The following is a 20,562-nucleotide window of genomic DNA, read 5'->3' as shown; positions in this document are numbered from 1 at the left end:
GATGTGCCTTGGTGTGCTCCTCCTTGGGTCCAATTTCTTTGGGACTCTCTGGGCTTCCTGGACTTCCTGGAAGTCTATTTTCTTCACCAGATTGGAGAAGCTTTCCTTCATTATTTGTTCAAATAAGTTTTCAATTTCTTTCTCTTCCCCTACTCCTTCTGGGACCCCTATGATCTGGATGTTAGAACACTAAAATTTTTCTGAGAGGATCCTAAGCCTCTCTTCATTTTTTTGAATTCTTGTTTCTTCATTCTGTTCCAGTTGGATGTTTATTTCTTCCTTTTGTTCCAAATTATTGATTTGAGTCCCAGTTTCCGTCCTGTCACTGTTGGTTCCCTGTCCATTTTCCTCTATTTCACTTTGCATAGCCTTCACTTTTTCCTCTATTTTGTGACCATACTCAACCATTTCTGTGAGCATCCTGATTACCAGTGTTTTGAACTCTGTATCTGATAGGTTGGCTATCTCTTCATCGCTTAGTTGTATTTTTTCTGGAGCTTTGATCTGTTCTTTCATTTGGGCCATATTTCTTTGTCTTGCTGCACCTGTTACATGGTAAGGGGCAGAGCCTTTGGTATTCACCAGGGTGGGGCAACCCACGTCACTGTGTTGTGGAGCTGTCTGTGGGGAAGGGGTCGGAGAGGGAAAAATGCCTCACTCCTTCCTCTCTTGCCTCACTTTCAGTCACTTCCCACAAGTGCTGATTCCCAGGTAGGTTGGATTGTGTACATTCTAGGATCCTATGGGCCTCCCCAACAGACTCACCTATCAGACCGGCAGTTTCTCCCACCATTGCAACCCCCACAGAATTTTACAGCTAGAGGTTTTAAGTGTTTAGTTTCCCAGTCAGCCAGCTCTGCCTGACCTGTGCAGTTCACTGCCTTGCTGTTGGTCCTCTCCACCCAGCTGCCCATCTCTACCCCTCCTACTGGTCTAGATGAATGTTTCTTTAACTCCTTGGTTGTTGGAATTCCATGCAGTTTGAGTTTCTGGCATTTGTGGTTGTTTATTGTTTTTAAATTGGTTGTTATCCTTCTTCTGGTTGTACGAGGAAGCAAAACATATCTACTTATGCCTCCATCTTGGCTGGAACTCTGGAAGTTTTCTTTAAAAATAAAGGAGCTTCCCTTTATTAGCTACTTGATTTTCTTGAAATATAGTCTGCACAGGATAGTTAAGATAAATGGTTGAATATTTCTCTTTAATTTCAGTGTTCAGAGTGAGGGCTTGTTACCCCAATGTTGACCAATAACCTGGGAGGTATTAATTATTATTTTTACAATATATTTGATGCATTGCAGGCATTGCAGGCATTACTATTGCTGCTACTACTACTACTACTGCTACTACTACTATTGATGTTCATTGGGAGCCCCTCCAGGCTGCCTGCTGAGTAGGAGTAAAAGACTCCATTAGGTGACTAAGCAGGCAATCACATCAATAGCATCAAGAGTCATTGCACTGGGATGCCTGGGAGGACAGACGAGTCATAGCTGAGGGCCCACTCCATTTACTTGACCTGAAACAATGTGTTGGACTCAGAAAGAAGCCATACAGTTTTCTCTTTCTGATTTGTTAGTCCTTTACTTATGACTAAGTGGTTACTTGGGTGCCTATGTGAATATGGTCATATCTACTCTTCATTCCTTTTAACCTCTGTGCAATTTTACCACACTGGCCACTACTCTCCACCCCAGTGCCACCCTGACACATATTGAATAGAAGTTATAAAAACAGACATCACTTATCGTATTTCTAATTTCAAAAAGAGAGCTTTCAAATTTCACCAGAATGTATGAGGTTTGTGTACTCTCTCTTTATGTGCATACACACTCACACATGCACAAACACACCACCATCTGTAGATAACATTTTGCCAAGGAATGACAAATAATCTAAGGCAGGGGTCCCCAACCTCTGGTCCGTGGACTAGTACTGGTCCCGGCCTATTAGGAACGGGGCCGCACAGCAGGAGGTGAGCTTCAGTGTGATGCACTTGAATCATCTTTAAACCATCACCCCCCCCCCACACACACCTCAGTCTGTGGAAAACCTGTCTTCCACAAAACTGGTCCCTGGTGACAAAAAGTTTGGGGACCACTGCTCTAAGGCACAGGAACTGCTGGATTTGGCTTCCTATTCTGCCATATATTCAGCTGGTAAGGAGACAATGTGCCAAATGGATTCAGACAGTCTATCACTTATGATGACAGCAAAAGCCAGCTCAGAAGATCAGCATGGTGTCAGCTCCCCACGTCCTTATTCCCACGGGATGACAATGAATCACAGGGACAACATGACAGATGACAGGAGCAGTGCATCGCTCTATTATGGAGGAACTGTTTCCATATTATATCTATTTGGTTTTTCCAACCAGAAGTTGTACTTTAAGGGAGGAAGCAAGGTGGAAAAATTCCTGTGTCTCACCAGAATGAGGGAGATGGATGAGAGACTGCCTCCTGGCAGCCCCCCACCAGCCAGCTAGGTGGTGACAAAGAGCTCTCACAATATCGACTGTCTCACTGTGTCCCAGGAGCATCACAGGGCATTTCACCAAGACTTGCGTGAGCTTGTAGTTGAACTTTGCTTATGGGGCGAATGTGGACATATACCAGGCTTTTAGAGCACCTGAGCAGAAGCATTCCCCTATAACCAGGAATACATACTGAAAATTAAGGGGACCTTTTAACTATATTGATGCCCAGTAATAAGCAATACTTTTATTTTTATTTATTTATTACAACAAGTTATATTTAATAGGTCAATTTCCAAATTGTGTTTTTTAGAAATGCTTCAGTCATGGTAAATCAGGATTTTACCACTAGATGGCACATGACATTCATCATCCAATTGATCAGTATAGAAAGCTGTTTCTGAGAGATTATAAACCTAATTGTCATTAATTCCAAAACATATGAATTTTAACTTTAAATAGAATTACTGTGCAATAATTATTTTTATTATAATAAGTTATTCTTTCTTTTCTGGAGTTTAGATGAAAGAATAACACAAAGTAACCCCTGTGTATGCTTAACCAAGATTTACCGATTATTATTATTTTTTTAAAGATTTTATTTATGTACTTTTTAGAGAGAGGGGAAGGGAGGGAGAGAGGGAGAGAAACACCAGCGTGTGGTTGCACCTCACGTGCCCCAACCGGGGACCTGGCCTGAAACCTAGGCACCCTCCCCCGACTGGGAATCGAACCGGTGACCCTTTGGTTTGCAGGCCCACAATCAATCCACTGAGCTACACCAGCCAGGGCAGATTTACCAATTATTAACATTGGTACATTTGCTGTATATCTCTATATTATTTTTTTCTAAAGCATTTCGAGTGATCTGTAGACATTATGGCGCTGCACCTCTCAGTACTTCAACATGTGTCTCATGAGAACAAGTTCGTTATGTTATCACACCTAAAAAACGAGTACATGGATATATTATTTAATGCCTCATCCACATTCAAATCTCCCAGTTGTTCCCATAATGTCTTTTATAGCTGTTTAATTTTCTGTTCAGGATCCAGTCAAAGGTCACACATTGTATTTGGTGCCATACCTCTTTCTTTTGTTATATCTTTTTAACCTTCTTTACCTTAGAACACTTTCCCTGTCCTTCCTTTTTAATATATGACAATTCTATATAAATACACAAATGCACATATATATTTACATATTAAAATTTAATTTATAATCATTTACTTCCTCCACCCACTGAGACTCCAATATTTTAGGCAGACAATGTAACAACCCTATAAATGTTACCCAAACAATATTATAAATGTTACCGAAAACTGATGAAATAAAAAAAGTATATCCAAATGCAGCAATTCTGTGTGTCATGTATAAGAAAAATCCATAGTGAAATTTTTCAGGTAGTTATTATGAACTTTTAGAAAGCGAACGGATTGTGTTTTGTTTGTTTTTATAATTTCTGTCCCCAGTACAGATAATTTGAATGTGGCCGAGACTCAATACATGTTTGAGGGGATGGTGAATGAATGGTCTCTCTTTCCGGTTTATTTTAGTGAAATATACATAACATAAAATTTATAACTTTAACTGTTTTATGTGTACAGTTTAGTGGCATTAAGTACATTCACATTGTTGTGTACTGTTAAAATAACAAGAGATATATATGTTAAGTGCCAAAAAGTTCTTTAATAGATAATCAAAGAGAAAAATGATTTAAATTCCCCTCAAATTCAACTATCTGTAGAAAACCCAGACATAATCACTCTTAATATTTTGGCATATACCCTTCCAGATTTCTTTGTGTACATTTATTCTTATCCGAGTAGTAGACATACTGTATAGTAACCTGCTCCTGTTTCCTTAACATATAGTGAATATTTTCCATGTGAATAATTAGAAATAAATGCATTGTTTTTGGTCTTGGTAACAAGACTAAATACAGATGAATTCTGTGCATTATTTTTTCCCTCTGAGCGCAGCGGATAACACCACCAGTGAGGGCCTGGACTTTAGTCACGGGGCTCTGTGTAATTTGGGCACTGCAGAAGGGATGAACATCTTTTGCTGAGGCTCATGTGTAGGTCAGGGGTCTAATGACAGCATTTCACCAAGGGAAAGGACAAGAATACTCTATGCCATTTGAATGGAATATTATTTGAAACCAAAATCTTCTGGAGAACTTGTTATTGAATGCCTGACTCTCTTTATTACTGATGTGGAGGAAACACATATTGAACAAGAAAATGGTAATGCTCACTGCCAGAGACTAGACCTTACTGACGGCTGGTAGAACCAATGCAGGGGGGAAAAAAACTAATGAGACCGTTGCTAGGAGACGGGAGAGCCAAAGCCCACGGCACTGTAGGGGTTTCCCCGGAAAGGAAGGCAATTTAAGTGTGATTTGTATCAGAGGTTCAGCTATTAAAATCTGTCCTTTGATGAACATGTGTTTTTTAGCATGTAATGCTTAATATGTTCTTATGGTTTTGGAGGAATTTTGAGGGTAATCCCAAGGCATTCCGTTTCTTTCCACAGAGACGATCCCTTCTTCAGAGCACAGCCCATTTTCGAGCGGCTCCTGCCGCTTTTCGCCCACCCCTTCCGTGCGACCGCCTCAGAGCTGGTGCGGAGGCAGAGCTCGGGCTGCTGGTAAGTAGCTGAGAAATCTTTTGTAAACTAAATATCCAAAATATGCTTTCTAAAGCAAGTGGCACGTTTTAATGCAATAGAATAATACATAACTAACTGTGTAGGAATTTCTGGTTCTAATCAGTGGCATTGGGCAAATGGGTTAATTATATTCCAAGTATTCCACAGTCACTTTTCTAATATAAAGCTCGTGTCTTAAATGGTGAATGAGTTGCTGCAAGGAAATATAGGAACTTCCCCCTTGTGATTCTGGTAAGATATTTCCCGAAATAAGACCCGACGAAGATGTCACTAAAATGAGAAATTGCATTTGGAGCGATATTTCAGCTTTACAGTGTTTGGATTACACGTGATAAAATGGGTTGCAATTCAAGATCTTCTAAGAACTGAGCCTTTCTCAGTGTGGAGGGAGCAGGAGAAAAATGTTATTTTGCAATGGGGAAAAAGATGACTACCGTTCCTTATTTTTTTTTAAATTAAAGAATATCGTGTGACTGATGCCTGTACAGGAGAGAAAGTAAGAAGAAAAGCAACCTGTAATGTTCAGATTAATTACTTCATGTGAGAGATGAGTGTGTCTTGAATGAGGAAGATCAAAATTTGGTTTTAGGATGAAAAATCAGGAAGAAGGAATACTGAACATTGTAAACTGTGCCTTTATTTTGAAAAGAAATCATTTTTATTTGTGGGCATCCATTTGTGCAGTAAACACGGTGGGTTTTTTTCTTTGAAAATGGATGTAAGAAGGAGAGCAGAGATTTCTATCGACAAAGATTTTCTTCATGTTTCTGAAATGTGCGTAAAAATGGGTAAGATGGTGTATGTCTTTTTACCTGGACATTTCTTTTGTAGATCTGTTTCTCCAAGGAAAAAAAAAAAAAAAAAGGAAAAAATGATTGCTAAACTGGTGGTTTTTTTATTTCTTTGAAATTCAGATTGTTTTGACACTTCAACAGGAAAAAAGGAGAAAAAACAGATAACGTAGATTTTTGAGTTAGATGCCAAAGCAGCAATCCAGGAAGAAAAATGAGAATGAAAGAGCTTAAAAGAAAGTCCACAAGATGGACCATTTTCTTCCAGGCTGCAAATGTCTGCTGGTAGCATGTTTTGCAGGGGGAAGAGGGGAGAGTATGTTGAAGGCAGAGGGAGGGGGTATTGAACAGAGTACTGCGGCAAAGAGAATGACTGACGCACCCAGGGCCATGTGACCATTCTCTGGTGTAGTGAAGAAAATTTTCCAGGAGTCCATCTTGTATAAGAAATTCTGTACCTACTAACATTCGAATAATGCCGTAATTTTTACGTAGTGCGTATTGACTTTGCTTGAATCTCTGTCAGTGTACGTGGGCACATCTCGTCTTTGCTTTGTGTTGTCTTCATTCCAGGACTTTTCTTTTCTGTGCTCCCACCGCTTTTGTAACACTTATTAAAGTATCTTGTTAAAAATGCTGTCTTTCCCCTTTGTATCATAGAAATATCATCTAGTCATTGCAGAAAATGTAGAAAATTATAAAGATGGCTATAAAAATTACCCATAATCTCATGACCTAGAGATAATTACTATTAACATAATTGTTATTAGTCTCTTCTGTGAATGCATGCAAATGCATAGAAATATGGAGAAATTTCTCTGTATTTGATATGGATATATATATAAAATGGAAATCATATTTACATACAGTTTTCAACCTGCTTTAATCATTAAACAGCTTACTGGAAGAAATTCCCCATATTTTTAAATATTCCACAAGGATGTAATGTTTTGTGGAGGCATAATCTTCAGTCATATAGGGGTCTCATTAAATGCCCGATTACCGAGTGTTTGTTTATATGTGCAGTTTTTGCTGTTATAACTTAAGGAACGTCTTACCATATAAATCTCTGTGTACTTTTCTGTTTCCTCCCTTAGGATGCATTTATAGACGTGGAATTCCTGGATTAAATGGTAAGATTTCTTCCCCTACCCCCAACCTCATACATATTGCCTAACTTATTTATCATATGTGATAAAAAAACATTATTTTCCCGTTGTTTTTTTCCTGTTGATTTTTTTTTATCATTTGTGGTGGGGTTATTTTTAGATGTCACCCTTTTATATTTTTCAATATCTACAACTATCGGTTTTTGATTTTTTATTTATGTCTTTCCTTCGATGAGCATATTCACCTGTACTTTTCCCCTAGTCATTTCATTGCTTCCTATTCTACAATTATCTCCAATCATCTGAAATTCATTTTGGCGCCTGCTATGAAGGAGGATCTAATTTTGTTTTTTTTCCAAATAGGTCACCAATTGTTTCAGCAGCATTTACTGAATAATCCAACCTTCTTCCACTGATTTGAAATGACAACGACTGTTCCCTCATTAGGTAGGGAGTAGCTTTCCACAGGTCGGCCATTTTCTCTCTACCTAAGAGACTTACATTCCACCGTAGTGCTCCCACTTTCTTGCAGCTTCTGGAAGCATTCCAAACTGTCGTGTTTATGCCTATGGTCTTCACGAATTCTAGGCACAGTGGTTTGCAAACAGGTGTTACGGTTTTTCACAATTTAAAATTTCTGTCTTTCTTAGAGTGTTTTTTACACATTGAAATGGAGGGATCCAAATATATAAAACCACTGCTCTAAATGTGCTGTCCCTCTGAGCCGCCGCTGACATTCTAATTGTGTCAAAGACTCACACCCCTGGGCTTAGTGTTACTCCTAAGGTTCTTCCTTCAACCTCCTTTTCTACTCCTCAGGTACTTGGAGAATTCAAGCTGTCTAGACTCAATTCCTGGAATTATCTAGAATGTAAGACGGAAACGTAAAAAGTGTATGAGGAGCAGAAATAATGTTTGCCGGCCTGTTGCTGGCACTATTCTGATCCGGGCACTTAAAGGGTTTAGGGTGGGTCCTAACCCATGGCACCACTGCCACCGTTTCTTGTAGATAGGAACTTACTTCAGTGGTTTACCTCCTCTCCATGGGTGGAAGGCTCAAGCATGAAACGCTGAGTCTTTTAGTGGGAGACGGGTTAAATGTTGGTCACAGAAATTCTTGACCATTAAAATTACCTGCCACCCACTGTTGACCGTCCACCTCCATCCCCAACACAGCTTTCTTTCTCTATTGATTTGTGAGCTGGCCCCTAGCCTTTACTGATTCTGAAAGAAAACAAGGGGTCATGGGTGGGAGGATGGCTTGCCCGCCCTTATCGCAAGGGGCACCTTTGGCTCACAGCCACAGTCATTTCTTGACTTGCTGTGTTAGGCTATGATTTGTTTGTGAATTGAGGCTGGTTTCCCTGGCAACAGCAGCTTGCCAGGGCTTGCCCATTCCCTCCTCTTTAGTGGCAGAATGAGGCTGCAAAGGCAAAGGAGTGGTCTTGGGGGCCAGAGTCGCTGAGGGAGTTATTCTGCGGTCAGGATGTCATTTTTTCTGGGCTAAACTGTCATCATTATTGTATAAAGAGCATTGTATTTGTTTTTAATCCTTGGAAGGGTTAGAGCTACTTTCTTTTCCTTCCTCTCAAATTACCTGCTCTCATTATGTCCACCACTGACCATGAACTCTTCCCAGTGTTCAAGGTCACTGATGCCATCGGGGGAGGGGGCAAGGAGATTCGTGTGAGCATGGAAAATAGACTTCCTAGTTTCGAGCCTCCACCAATGACAATCTCTCTGTGCCTCACTTTCCTCAGATGTAAAATGGGGATAATAATAGTACCTTTAGAACAGTGTTTGGTGATAGTAACTGTTGTGTAAATTTTGCCGATTCTTATTTATTGATATTGAAAGAGATTTGCCCTGGAACAGACTTTCACTGGCACGGGCAAACTCACACTCTAATGTTCGCCGGTTAAATAACACAAACCTACATTGCCCCCTACAGCACACAGACTCTGCCCATGGCACGCAGCACGGCAAAAAGCCTTTGGCCCACAGCCTACAGACATTTCCCACATCACTCAGACCCGGAGGCCCACATATTTTCTCCAAGGCAAAAAGACTCATGTAAGGGACACAGAATCATCTGATCATAAAGATTCCACCCATGGCACATGGACAACTGCGACATTACAGACTGTGCCCATATGACACAGGCACTTCCCCTGGCGCGCAGTCTCTGTAGAGCGCACACACTCACCCCGTAGCACACAGATTCTCCCAGGAGCATGCATAGAGTCTCACGGCACAAAGACTCTACAGGACACAGACGTTCCTTACGGCACACAAATACTCCCCAAAGCACACGGACTCTCGTCACGGGACATGGACTCTGCCCATGGCACACAGACTTCCTACAGCACAAAGGTTTCCACACAGCACACAGATACTCCCCACAGTACATGAGATACTTCCTGCCTCACAGAGATTCTCCCCATGGCACATCTTCTCCGAATGCCCCAGTGATTAAGCACGTCGCTGAGATTCTCCACAGGGCACAGAGTCCCCTCATATCACATGGACCCTCACCAGACTCCACCCAACAGCACACACAGCCTCCTGAGGGCACACAGCCTCACCCCATAGCACACAGCCTCGTCCCACAGAACATACCACCTACTCACAAAACACAGACCGCGCCCACAGCACAATCGCCCACAACACACAGATTCTCCCCACAGAGCACAGTGTGTGTCACAAAGTGAGGTGCTGCACAGCACACAGACTCCCTACAGCCTATAGATAATACCCCACAAACACAAACTGTCTTCAGGGGACACAGGTCCTCCCTGTGGCACACAGACACTCGTCACCTCAGGCAACTAGCCCCAGGATGCACAGCTTTGTCCCAAGACGCAGACTCAGCATGAGGACATGCTCCTAAGAACCCAAACTCTCCCCTACAGCTTGAGGACTGAGCCCATGGTACACGGATTACACCCATAGCATGGAGACTCTCCCCACAGCACGGAGACACAACAGAACAGGTTACAGCCCATGTATCTCCCCATGATTGTTTCGGCACAACACACAGCCTTTCCCTTCCGTGCATCAGCTCACTTCCCAGCAAGCACAGTTATCATACAGTACAAATACTTGCCTCACGGTGCACTCAGTTGCCCAACAACATCCAGTCCTTCGCCAACCATGCAGTTACCATACGACACACACCGTGGCCCTGTAGCAACAACACATACCCTGAATTGTTCAGGCAAACTGCAGTAAATAGACACACTGCACGATGCACAGCATTACATCACAGCATGCAAGCCGGCCCTTCGATGGGCAGACTTGTTCAACCACAGACACACTCATGGCACAGTCGCACCTAATCTTTCTCCAAAGTGTTCAGATGTGCCTGACATCACAGTCACAGACATGCCGTCTAGACCCTCAGTCATCTCACAGCGCTGATGCAACCCATCCCAGACAAATGTACGTACAAACAAATTCCACAGCACGAGTCTCCACCCCTATATGCACCGCATTGTGTCACAACCCACACTTGCCATACAAACTCACTTCAGTGAAAGCACACTCCTGCCCTGGCTGGTGTGGCTCAGTGGATTGAGCGCTGGCCAGCGAACCAAAGGCTCACCAGTTCGATTCCCAGTCAGGGCACAAGCCTGGGTTGCAGGCCAGGTCCCCAGTCGGGGGCACACAAGAGGCAACCACACGTGGATGTTCCTCTACCTCTCTTTCTCCCTCACTTCCCCTCTGTCTAAAATAAATAAGTATTTTTTAAAACACGCTCCTTACGGTGCTTACACAGTGTAACACATGCTCCAAAACACTGCAAGCATTAGCTCTACCACTCCCACATTTACCTCAGAGCACAGAGCTGGTTTCCCTGCTCACACTGCTGCGTACACAAGACATGCACAGAATTCCACCAAAATGCGTAGATCCTTCCATCAACATGCGCACTTGCTCCACAGCACGCTCAAGCACTAATGAACACTGAGACTCACCCTAACTATCGAGACAAGCCCTTTGGGACATAGACTTGCCCCACAACATAATCACACCCACAGAACTTAAAATTCACAGGCATGACTGCAAATGCATAGATTTCTTCTGCACTGCACGTAATTGCCTCACAACACAGACTCACTCTGAATGGAAACCCTGCAGTGCACCCAAACTTCCCCAGTGTGCAGAGCTCCCTCACAGTTTACAGACGTGCTTTACCGCACTACTGAGCTGCGACTGTGGCCTACAGCAGACGCACAGCTTGTGTAATGGTTAAGAGCTTGGCCTCTGGACCCACACTACCTGGGTTTGAATGCAGGTTCTATTGCTTTCTAATTGTATCCCCTCAGGTAAGTATATTTCTGTGTTCTTTAGTTTGCTCACCTGTAGAACCATGGTAACGATAGTGTCCACTGAAAAGGGTTGTTGTGAGTATTAAATGAATTCAGATATGTCAAGTGCTTATTACAGTGCCTGGTACATAGAAACTATTATAATTGTTAATACAGGGTCCGGCAGAAGTAAGGCCTGCTTGAGTGTGCTGGGTAGGGAAATAACATGGGTGTAATAATTTATAGTTTCAACTTGAACATTTCAGCTCAAATGTCATATGATGTGCTTGAGTGTGATATTGTTCTGTTACAGAATTCCATGCTTATGATTTTGTAATAAAAGATTTTGTAATAAAAAGGGGCGTTATTTGTGCTGGACCCTGTATATTTCTGCCCCCTCCCCTCCTCCCCCATTACTGCTAAGGTGAAAAGGGCCTATCTCTAATACCTAGAATCATGTGACAGCAGAAAGATTCAACACATGACACAGAGACGAGCCCCAGAATATCTAGAAACACTCTACAGCATGCAGGGCCCCGACCGCAACACCCACACGCTGTATAGAACGCAAACAGCACCCCAAACCAGGTGCCACTCACAGCACATGGAACTGTATCACAGTTAAGGAATTCGCTATGCAAGGCACAGGCTTGCTCCGTGATACACAGATTCATTCCACAATGTGCATACTGCATGCATCGCACCCAGCCACATCCCACAAGACACAGTCTCACAACACAACACAACATAACACAACGAACACATACACACATGCACCCCACAAGTCAGCAGTAAGCCCTATATGACACAAACACCTCCTACCACACTAATTATTTCACATAATGTGTATATGTACGTACTATTCACAAACATGCTCCTAAATGCATGCTCCTGAATTTGTAACATTTGTACCATGATACGGAGTCATCCTGCAACACAGAGACTCACCCAGCAATTCAGGGGTGCCCCACGATGCAGACTTACCACACTGCACAGACGCATCCAAAGACACATAGACACGCTCTACAATACATTGACTTGCTTCAAAACAGCTTAGCATGTGCAGACATACCCTATACAAACTCAGTGACACATATCACATCTCTCAAGACACCCAGAGATATGTTAACATACACAGAGACGCTTCACAGAGCTCAGCATTACATCACACACATCCTCACTCCACCATGTACAGACTCATTCCCCCCTCAAATGCTCGCTTGCCTCCAATGCACAGATGTGCCCCACCACACAAAAACACTTTCCACGAGCACAAACAGACCCCAAATGCACAGACATCACCCACACCCACACACGTACATGCTTTCCACCCTCCAACAACAGAAGCATCCCATAATGCATCCCGCAATGTAACAATTAGCCTCAGCATACATGGAGACCCCGTACAACATATGCACATTTCCCACAGCAAACACGGTTCCCCGTGACTCACAGAACTGCATTACAATCTCCAAATTCTATAAAGCACAGACCTGGACGACAATATCCAGACTCACTGCACAGGGCACAGAGATATCCCATAATCCAGGGACTAGACTCACAACAGGGAAAATACCTTTCAAAATAACTACTCCTGCTGTAAACACGCAAAATTCTCTGACAGCTCACAAAACCACATCACCGCACACCTTCCTTTAAAGCAGAGGATTGACATGTAACTTACATAGTTGGCCGCAATAGAAAGTGTTGCCACACAGTGCAGATAGCAGCATGTCGCCTTCTAAACTTTATATAAAACAATGCCCTTTCAATGAGACTGACCCTGCAATTCACAGATAAGCCCCACAATACTTGGAAAAATTTGACAACCCCTAGGTACCCTGCAACCTAAGACATGCTGCAACATCTAGACGTACCCCCCGAGGCCCAGAGACAGGATGCCCAAAGACACACAACGCACCCCCCCCAAAAGGGGCAGTATAGATTGTGGTCAAAAGTTTACACTTAGGATTCAGGCTGCCTGGATTCCAATCCCACAGGTATCATTTACTAATTGTGTGACCTTGAAAAGGTTTCTTAACCTCTCTGTACCTTATTTCCCTCGGGTATAAATTGGGAGTAATACTGGTACTCATTAGAGTTGTTAAGAGGAATAAATGAGTTGAACGCCTTAAAAATTGTTTAGAACAGTGCCTGGCACAGAATTAGCGTTACCCATGTTAACTGATCTTGTTGTTGCTGTTAATGTTGTTGTTTCTACACGTGGAACTGGACCGTCATGGTAACACTCAACCTAAAATAATTAGAATTTGCCCTGACACATAGACTGTACCCCCATAAAGCACACAATCACATCACAGCTCCCCCTCCCCCCATCCTTTCCTTACAGTTCCCACGTTCACCCACTGTATGTAGCTCACAACACCCAGAAACAGCTGCCACACAGTCTCTGCGACACCTAGACTCGTCACAATACCTAGACCCACATTGGAATAAACTAACGTCTGTGATACAGAAACATCCAGGCAAAGACCCATCCCATTCCACTCAATGCACCCTGTCCTATACATCAGGGGTGTCAAACTCATTTTCACCGGGGGCCACACCAGCCTGGAGGTTGTGTTCAAAGGGCCGAATGCAATTTTAGGACTGTATACATGTAACTACTCCTTAACTGTTAAGGAGTTAAAATGACATTCGGCCCTTTGAAGGCAACCTCCAGGCTGGTGTGGCCCGCGGTGAAAATGAGTTTGACACCTGTGCTATACATGATGCTCGACAACACACATACTCACCATGGACCACACTGGCCACACAACAGAAAGAACTTAGAATACTTTTATATCACAGACACAATCCACAGCACAGAGACTTCTTGAACACACAGGATTACATCACACCATCCCTATCAAAACCCACAAAAATTACCTGTACACCCCAGATTGCCCACAGCGCACAGACTCACCCCACAGTGAAGATAGTCTCCCCACAGGATGCAGACTTGCTCCACAGCACACGTGCCAGTCCCGTAGCACCTGAAGTGGCCCATCCCCCACAGATACGATCCGCAAGGTGTAGAATCCTACGACAAAGCAGACACACTCCACAGTGCCTATACTGGGCACATAATGCACACATCAGCTCCACAGAATGAAGACCTAACCCAATAAACACCTTCATTTTGTATTACCAACACTTGCCCTACGACATACTAAAACGCTCTGTGGTGCACAGACCTGATACTCAACCCACGCTGTAGCATACAGACCGAACTGCACGGTACAGACTCCTCCTGCAAAGCAGAGATGCCGTCACGACATTCCATCCTGCCCCACCGTGCACAGCCTGGCCTCGCAATACCTGGGCATCCTTTACAATGCACAGGCATCACCCCGAACCCAAAGCCCCCAAGGGAACAGAATTACATCACAATGCAAAGGCCCCAGACACCTTCAGTTGTCCCACGCGGTTCCCCAGAAGATATGCAGGGGCCATAGCACTCAAATACAACCTATAACCAGACTTATCCCTCAAACTGCAGACGCACCCCATTATGCATAGATAAGTCCCACAGTGTTGACTGTCTGCCTGCATCTCCCACACTCACATCAGAACATCCAGACTCAACTCACTGCTCACGGATTACATTAAAACCCAGAAATAGGCCACACAACAGGCATGCCTCTCAAAGTATGGGCACAACCACTACCCACAATCTCCCCCCACAGTGCTCAAAATAATAACACAATGCTAAGGGGTGCCCCACAAAGCCCAGACTGCCACACAATCAACACGCTCATCACACGGTAAAGTCATGCTCTACAAACCAAGTATAAACCCCAACAAAACAGATAAACCCCACAATGCATAGACTTGCTTCATAACACAAGGCTTACCATGCAACACACCAACTCTCCTAACATGCATGGGTTGGAATCCTCATGCGCAGACTCACTCTGCAAAGCTGATTTGCTCTGCAATGGACACAATCACTTCACATTGAAAACACTAGAACTGATACCCAGGTTCATTCTTCTGCCATTTCCCCACTACATAAGAGGCCCTATAATGCATAGCTATACCCCCCCACACACAGACTTTTCACATCACACCTGGACACACCATACATTGCAGACATGCACCACAATCCTGACAGATGGCAAAACACTGCGTATGCAATGCAAACATCTGTCATAGACACTTAATCATCCACAGTGCACAGGCTTATTCCATGAAGCACTGTGTTATCCCGCTCAGTCTGATCCCGTACCACAACCCCTAGACTTGTCCCCAAACACAAAGGCATATCCCAGGATGCGCAGACATGTGCCACAACATCCAGAATCAACTTATAATACCCAGATTCATTCCACAATACCCCAAAACTTCATACTATTAACGCACAGACAAAATGCACAGCACACAACCGTGCCTCACAAGCACATAGCTACACCAGAGTGCACAGACACGCCCTAAACAGAGAAGCGCCTCAAACACACCCTCACCTTGCAATGCAAACACCTGGCCTATAGGGAAAATAGGAGCAAAAAAACACCTAGACCTGCGTTGCAGCTCAAAGCCAGCTCCTGCAATGCTCATCCACAGCCCACTGTACAGACTCACTCCACCAACTATGAGCCCATCGAGCAGCATACAGAACTGCAAACAAGCCAATGGACAGTCACGAACGCATAACTCAGACCCTTCCCAAAATGCACAGGATCATATCCCAAAGCATTGATAGGTCCCACAATGCACAGTATCAAGTGACGAAGCAAGGACACATCTCATGTCACAAGACTCTCCCTACAGTGCAGAAACATGCTCCGACATATATTTCTTCCCCTATAACACTGTCAGCTAGACATCCGTTACCATCCCCAGGTACAGTGCCAAGATTCTGCCCACCACTCAGACCCACACCAAAAGCACACAAAACCACCCCAGAGCGTATAGACTCCCCACATGTTGTATAGGGTCAACTCATGGCACATACATGTGCCATATGCACACATAGCACAAACTGACCCCAAAACACCGAAGGTCAATCAATGACGATACCTAACCACCTCACCCAAGAAGGCGTGGAATAGCATCACAGGACACAAAGTGTCCTGCGTTATATAGAACCACGCACCATTGACCCCTTTTCCTGATGGCGCAAAGGTTTGCCCAAGCGGTGCACACACAAGCAGTATAATGTGTAGAAACAACCTACAGTGTAGAGACTTGCTTTCAGGTGTATAGACCCCCTCGCACAACACACAGGATTGTATTGCAGCCCTTCAGCTCGCTCTTCAAGATATCAATTAGCCTAATACACACTTTGCCCGCAGAACACTACCTCCACACGTCCCAGACCTGCACTAAAACACACATATTTGGCCCATACAGTCTCAAACACAGTGCAGCACACAGGCTCTAAACATGTGTCAAATCATATTAAAATACAAAAACATGTCCCAAAAAACACCCTCAGCAAGCCTATAGTTGCACTACAAAGGAGGGAAAGAAATGACACCACGCACACTCAGCTTACAAGTGTTTTAGTTGTACCACAAGCACACAGAATTGCATCAGAATGCACGCTACAACCAACAACTCACAGACCTACCCCAGAGAACGACTCACCTCATCACACACCGTGTCATTCCCAAACTTGTGCCAAACCTTCACACTCAGCTAAAAATACACAAGCCCACCCTGCATCAAACATAGTAACGCACAGACTTACCCTCACTTAGAATAAATTCACAACTCATATTTGTCCCACAATGCCCAGACACACATTACGATATACAGAAAATAGTCACAACTTAAACACTCTGAAAACAATGCACAGAATGCAGCAATACCACAGAATTCTTTCTACAACCTCCAGATTCACCTCACAGTAGCCCAGAGTACATAAAAACACACTCATTCCAGAATGGGCAGCTGCTCCCACAACTCCTGTGTACATCCCACTATACACAAAGTTTCCTAGAAACACACACTACTGCATAGTAACTTGTGAACATTTCTAAAAACACTCTCCATCATGATGGGCCCCTTCTGACATCTGATTACATCCTCAAACACATAGACTCAGCCCTCCCCCACCAGCATTAACATGCCACAAAAAATAGGCTTACCTGCAATGTATAGAATTTTACACGACTTCCCAAATCATACTACAATTCATAGACTTGCACCCCTACACACAGGGTTACCACACGATGCATAGACTCACTCACAAAGCAAATAATTCAGAATACTCCACCACTGCCACATACGCTCCTAAACACGCGAACATGCAGCACAACGCAGAGGAACAGTCCACAGCATGCCTATGAGCCTTACAACGCCCGCCTCTGCCATAGCTCCCGCAGGCAGCTCTCAATGTCTACACCAACTTAGGATGTCAGTCATGCTCCGTGACATGACTCCCACCGCAGCACACGGAAGCATGTCACCGTGCATAAGTTTACATCACACTGCAAAATTCTCCCAAAATGCCAAGACTTGCTCCATAAGTTACCCAATATTACTATAACACATAGGTTTGCCTCAAAACTGTCTTACACCATAATACTGCAAAAACACCTCATAATACCTACAATGAACTTAAAATGAACAAGCTTGCCCCCACAAAAGCCCAGACTTACCCCATAACACCGAGATATACCCTATAACAGAGGTAAGTTCCACAATGCAAAAATCTTCCTATAATGTACAGCCTTACTCTAAAACATAAACTCACCCCACCATGGTAAGAATAAAGCACAGATATCCAGCCACCCCCCCACATTCACAGTCTTGCCACACAACTTGGACACATGTCTTACAATGCACGCAGCAGCTCCATAGTACCCTTACGCAGCTAACTTACTGCGGACCGATGCAGTCTGTGATACAAAGGTTTCCACCATGCACACACAATTGCATTCTGATGCACAGATTTACCCCAAAACACAGAAATTTCTCTAAAAGGCCAATACTTTACAAAGAAAACATGTGTTCTCAGCCCCCCAAATTGCCTTAGGGCACACAGACTCACCCCGCAGGGCACACAGACTCACCCATGTTGCACACTTACTCTCCTCCCCAGACGTGCTTTACAACACAGCCTTGCCCCACGAGACGACCTTGACCCACAACCTAGACACAGTCTGCGGTGCATGTATTCACCCCCACAACCCGTTGGCAAAACCTCTAATGAAAAGACGCATCCTACAATGTACGAAATCTCTTGAAAATACGTAGACACTCTCACAGTTCCACAGTGAGCTCGCGATGGTCAGACTTTCTTCAAGTGCAAATTCACTCCAAGACACTTCGAACCAAATCACAACACACAAACTCCGCCCATATGAAGTTGTCCTCACAACACACCGATGTGGCCCTCATCGCTCGGACTCTCATACATGCACAAAATGTCGTTACAGCTCACATCACTCCACAAAATGAATACACGACCCACACTCCTACAGACAAAGCTCCTGATATACAGACATGCCCCACAGTATCAGGAGACATACCCTGTGATGCACAGCCACGCTCTACCACGCAAACTCATGCAACAGAACAAGTCATCACCCAATATAAAGATCCCAAACTGAGCATATGCTCAGCTACATACTGGCACATGCCACAAGCCAAACTCACACCATAAGGCAGGTATGTCTTACAGCGCGCAGAGCAGCCCCACGCACAGACAGTGGCTCCCTTACACTCAGACTTGCCTCTAATAACTCGCACACTCTTGAAAACACCAGGACACACAATACCACATCCAGAGTTAACCTGTTTAATACAGGCTTGCCCTGTAATGTGCAACACTGGGCCGCAACCTCCAGAAATGCCATAGTATATACAGACACAACCCCACACCCAACAACCCCCCCCCTTTAAAAAACTCACATAGACTCCCCATAAGGCACAGACATACCTTACGATGCAAAGACTGCCCCTCTGAGGCAATAATTTACTACAGAATTTCTAGAATCATTCCACGGCACACGGTCTCATCCCATTCCTCCAAGATCTATCCCACAGTTTACAGACTGCAAGGTATAGACCACAACACCCACACGCTCTGCAGCGTGAGGACATGTTCCGCGATCCATAGAGTTCCAGGGCAGCGTATCCAAAACAACATCGCGGTTATAAAATTCACAACACTGAGACTCATTCCCCCGAAGCACAGTCACTCCAAACCACATGATCAGGACCCATAAGGCCCATAATTCATAGAGACACCCCACAACACACGGATGTACCTCACACACCTCCTAGCTGTGCCTCCCCACTGTAGAGAACAACCTCACAGTGCATGCATGAGTCATTGTAGTCATAGTGTGACACCTTAAGAAACTTGTTCACAAGATGTACAATTTACTAACACACCACACAACCTATATATTTACCTCACAACACCAAGACCCACCTTCCTTCAGGCAGACTCACCCCACAATGGGAGACTCATCACCCCAAAACACATAGAATCAACCCACAATACAAAGAGACTTCCCTTGTAACAAAAAGGTTTTCTGTACCACGTTCACACTTACCTCACCTACCCGAGTCATCCTACAATACCTAACCTCACACCACTACAGAGACATGGACCGTAATCCATAAACTAGCTCTGATGACTGGGACACACCCCTGTGGTTCTCACAGGCTCAGGCTACTACATACACAGAGACATATAATCCACAACACGCATATTCACTCCACAACGTGCAGACCTGCCCAAAAGTTTATGCACACCCTTAATAGCGTGAAGACTTGCTAGACTATAGGCAGAAAGCGTACTACACAAAGGGAAGCAGCACACTATGTAATGCTCACTCTAGAACCCACAGGTTCACTTCTGGAGGGCCACACTCGCTCTCTCACATTGAATGTTCAATATGTTCCATAGGATACCAACTGAGGACCTGCATGGTCACACAGAGCTTTGGGAAGTGACTTCACTTTTTTGAGTCTCTATATCCACTTGTAAACATGGTGAGATACTTCCTTTTAAGCTATTCCAAGAATTAAATGAGACAATTTCTGGAAAGAATCAAGGTTCTGAATAGTCCTTGCAGGCAGACGTCCCTGTTCCCAGGCTTGGCTCCCCACTCACTAGTGCTGGGAGAGGGGCACACGCGGTAGTAGACATGGTCAGTGGTCGAATAGAAGGAATGTGGATTCGGTGTCAGTCAGGTCTGGTTTTTAATTCTGCCTCTGCCACTGACTGGCCCTGTGACCCACGC

At 44.1% G+C, this 20,562-nt stretch overlaps 1 long non-coding RNA gene across 1 annotated transcript in view; it reads left to right on the top strand.

Moving 5' to 3' along the window:
* The first annotated feature begins 5,099 nt into the window (after window positions 1-5,099).
* LOC128780019 (uncharacterized) overlaps window positions 5,100-20,562 on the top strand; it is a 50,112-nt gene continuing 34,649 nt past the window's right edge. Inside the window, exons 1-3 of the long non-coding RNA XR_008426018.1 lie at window positions 5,100-5,125; window positions 7,035-7,070; window positions 7,410-7,493. This is a non-coding gene — a long non-coding RNA (uncharacterized lncRNA). The remainder of the gene's footprint in view (window positions 5,126-7,034; window positions 7,071-7,409; window positions 7,494-20,562) is intronic.

Source organism: Desmodus rotundus, chromosome X (assembly GCF_022682495.2).
Source record: "Desmodus rotundus isolate HL8 chromosome X, HLdesRot8A.1, whole genome shotgun sequence".
In the NCBI taxonomy this organism is placed as follows: Eukaryota; Metazoa; Chordata; class Mammalia; order Chiroptera; family Phyllostomidae; genus Desmodus; species Desmodus rotundus.
Note: the sequence above shows the minus strand (reverse complement) of the source record. Positions and strands in the feature narration are given on the sequence as shown.